This window comes from Nyctereutes procyonoides, unplaced genomic scaffold (assembly GCF_905146905.1).
Source record: "Nyctereutes procyonoides isolate TBG_1078 unplaced genomic scaffold, NYPRO_anot_genome, whole genome shotgun sequence".
Classification (NCBI taxonomy): domain Eukaryota; kingdom Metazoa; phylum Chordata; class Mammalia; order Carnivora; family Canidae; genus Nyctereutes; species Nyctereutes procyonoides.
The window spans coordinates 15,187,104-15,190,787 of record NW_026575025.1 but is presented as its reverse complement, the minus strand read 5'-3'; the positions used below and the strand labels follow the sequence as shown (position 1 = coordinate 15,190,787).

Sequence of the window (3,684 nt, the reverse complement as noted above, 5' to 3'; positions counted from 1 at the left end):
GAGAGAGAAAGAGAGAGAGGCAGAGACATAGGCAGAGGAAGAAGCAGGCTCCATGCACCGGGAGCCCGACGTGGGATTCGATCCCGGGTCTCCAGGATTGCGCCCTGGGCCAAAGGCAGGCGCCAAACCGCTGCACCACCCAGGGATCCCAGTAAAGTGATTCTTTATTATTATTATTATATTATCATTATTATTTTACCTTTCTCATAATATATTTTGTAGAAGGAAGTTACTATGTGTATTCCACACATAAGAATTGGAAGCTATGCTCATCAACTTGAGGGTGGAATGTCTGCACAAATTGTTTGAAATTCTTCTACATGGGAGATTTCTCTTCATTCTGGGTTTGTTTGTTTCTTTGTTTCTTTTTCAAAGACGTTATTTATTTATTTGAGAGAGAGAAGAGAGAAAAAGCATGAGCCAGAAGGGTAGAGGGAGAGGGAGAAGCTGGTTCCCTGCTGAACAGGGAGCCTGCCTTGGGACCTGGATCATGGTCTGAACCTAAGGCAGAAGCTTAACTGACTGAGACACCCAGGTGCCACTCTTTCTTTCTTTCTTTCTTTCTTCTCTTTCTTTCTTCTCTTTCTTTCTTTCTTCTCTTTCTTTCTTTCTTTCTTTCTTTCTTCTCTTTCTTTCTTCTTTCTTTCTTTCTTCTCTTTCTTTCTTCTTTCCTTCTTTCTTTTCTTTCTTTTTCTTTCTTTCTTTCTTTCTTCTCTTTTTTTAAAATAATTAATTTTTTTTGTGTTCAATTTGCCAACCTACGGAATAACACCCAGTGCTCATCCCATCAAGTGCCCCTCTCTGTACCCTTCACCCCCCCCCCGCCCTCCTCCCCTCCATCACCCCTAGATCATTTCCCAGAGTCAGGAGTCTCTATGTTCTGTCTCCCTTTCTGATATTTCCCACACATTTCTTCTCCCTTCCCTTATATTCCCTTTCACTATTATCTATATTCCCCAAATGAATGAGAACATACAATGTTTGTCCTTCTCCGATTGACTTACTTCACTCAGCATAATACCTTCCAGTTCCATCCACATTGAAGCAAATGGTGGGTATTTGTCGTTTCTAATGGCTGAGCAAGGCCACCTTTTCTCTCTCTTCATCTTCTGAGTCTCCTATGATATGAATGTTATTGTTTTCATAAGTGGCTGAGTTCCCTAAGTCTTCCTCTGTGGTCCGTAACCTTTCTTGTTTTTAAGGCTTCCACCGGACTGCATCTCAGTTATAGGACTTTTAATGTTGGCCTGACTAGATTTTAGTTATTTTATTTCTACAGTAAGGGATTCTCTAGTTTTCTTCTGTGCTCTTTTTCCACCCCAGCTGCTATCTTTATAATCATTGTTTTAAACTGTAGTTAGACATCATATATGCATATTGATGAACTTCCTGGCTGTGAGTACTACCTCTTGTTATTTTATGGAGGTGAATTTCTCCATCTCATTATGTTTTCCAGGAAAGAAAGGAGGAAGAAAAAGAAAAACCAAGAAAAACAATAACAACTGCCCTCCCCAAAAAGATACCAGATTATTTGGGCCTGCTTGTTCAAAGATTCTAAGTCCCAAAATAAGAAACACGATTAAAGTACCATGAAAGTAAAAATAAGAAATATATAAGGTATACATACATAAAGATTAAAATTCGGCATTTAAAAAAAAAGAATCAAAGAAAATAAATGAAAATAAAGCACAAAGTATAAAGGAAGCGAGACCCTACTCTCCAGACAGAGCTGAAGTTCTGCCGCCTCTGTGGTCCGACAACTTGGTGGCAGAGAGTGGTCTGTGCAGGATCTGGTGATGGACCATGGCGCTGATTGTCAGGTGCACATCTGCCTGGGAGATGCACCTGCAGGGTCAAGGGCAGGTTGGGCGTCAGCGCTTCTGGCCTCCTGTGGGCAGCACTGTGCTGCTCCGTGAGACTGGGTGCTGATGGGCGGGATACGTGTGGGGACCCTGGGTCCTCTGGCTCTGGGGCTGAGCATCCTGCCCCCCAATCTGCAGGGGCCCCGATAGAAGAGCCCCCAAGCCCCCGGGACTCCGCCGCTTCTCTCAGAACCTTGCATTCACTCTGTCTGTGTCTGAGCTTCTTTTGGTTTTGTTTTTTATATTTCAGACTGTTGTGCCAAAGATTGGGAATCCGAGAACCACCGAGAAGCCGACACTGATGCAAACACACGAGGGTTGATTTACAAGCTTGAGCTTGCGTCCAAGTACACCCGACACAGCTGAGCAGGGACTTGGACCCTGAGGTGGGTTTTAGCTTAGTTTTAAGGGCTGGTCTCAGGGACCTCCGGAAGGGCTGGAGCAATTCCTCAAGTTCTGTTTACATTTTGATATGGGGCCTTCAAGGGCATTGAGCTCTGTTCTCATTGTAATAGGGGCTTCCTGCCCTTGGCCTGGGCTCAGTTCTTATGCTCCTGTGGGGCTTTCTAGGACATTAAGCTGTAAACTTTTTTCCCCTGTAACTGAAGTATTGTAAATTTCAGCTCTTCTTCTCAGGGGCGTGGGATGGCTGGACGGACGTGTGCTAATGCAAAACTTAAAGTGGAATTGCCTTAATTTTCTCGGCCTCCACGCGTCTCGTCCTGTCCTATCTAGCTCGTTCCCCCTTTACCAGAGCTCCTAAGAGAGCAATTGCAAATGATCTCAGCGTGGCAGCCTGTGTTGGGGGACAGGCCCAAGGATTTGGGATCAGGAAGACCTGGAGCGCGGGCGTCCTGGCTGTGCAGCGGGATTCCATGCTGCAGACTCTTATTCCCTAGGGCTATCTTGACAACTGACTTTGTACATAGAAAAGCTCTCCTTTGTCTTTAAAAGATGAAGAGCGAGTCAAAGCGTTTTTTCTCTGCCCATCTGATTGCTCAGATTCCAATCTGAGACATATTTCCTTTTAATAAGGATAATTTAATATCCGTATACTATGGTTGAAATATTCTGACACAAGTAATTCAGAAGACTGACGGTTTCTCATCTCTTTCTTCACAGCTCAGTCACTCATCAGGAAATGCATCTTTATGGATTTGGAAAGAACTGAGAGACATTATTACCAGTGGTCCTATTATTATGTGAAGGATTCTTCCCTGAGATTCTTCCCCTGTTTCAAGTGACACTGAAACACTGTGAACTCTTTGGAAGACAAAAGTCAAGGAAATAAATGTTATGCATTGCTAATTTGAAATGCACTTGCAATATGGTGTCTATTATAATAGAAGTATTTTTGTCTGATTTTTGCTATTTATTATCCTTTCCTGCTTTTCAGGTTCAGGAGGCATTAAACGTGTTCATAAGTGTTTTTCTTTCCTTGTGATATAAAATTCTTACTTTGTTCCCTTCGAAGGAACTCTTTAAGAATAAGGCAAAAGTTAATTAAACTATTCTTAAAATGTCTTCACACTTGGAGCCTGATTCATTTAAGTCAATTTTCAAAATAAATCTTATTGATAGAAAAAAAAACAAAGATTTATAGGGAAATTGAGAAGACAGTACAGAGAATTCTCATGCACTGGCACTCAATTTCTCCAATTATCGATATCTTATATTAGTACAGTACAAATATTACCTAATGAATCAGTATTAAAATATTCACATTAACCAAAGACCATACTTTATTCAGATTTCCTTAGCTTTTGCTAAGTTACCATCCCTCATATCACATTCCTTTAGTCCTTATTTTTTCTCAGGTTCC

The 3,684-nt window shown here is 41.8% G+C and overlaps 1 long non-coding RNA gene across 1 annotated transcript; it reads left to right on the top strand.

Moving 5' to 3' along the window:
• The first annotated feature begins 1,572 nt into the window (after window positions 1-1,572).
• Window positions 1,573-3,189, top strand: LOC129503234 (uncharacterized). The gene is made up of 3 exons (XR_008663126.1): window positions 1,573-1,820; window positions 2,113-2,248; window positions 2,985-3,189. It is a non-coding gene; the product is annotated as an uncharacterized LOC129503234 (long non-coding RNA).
• The last annotated feature ends 495 nt before the right edge of the window (window positions 3,190-3,684 follow it).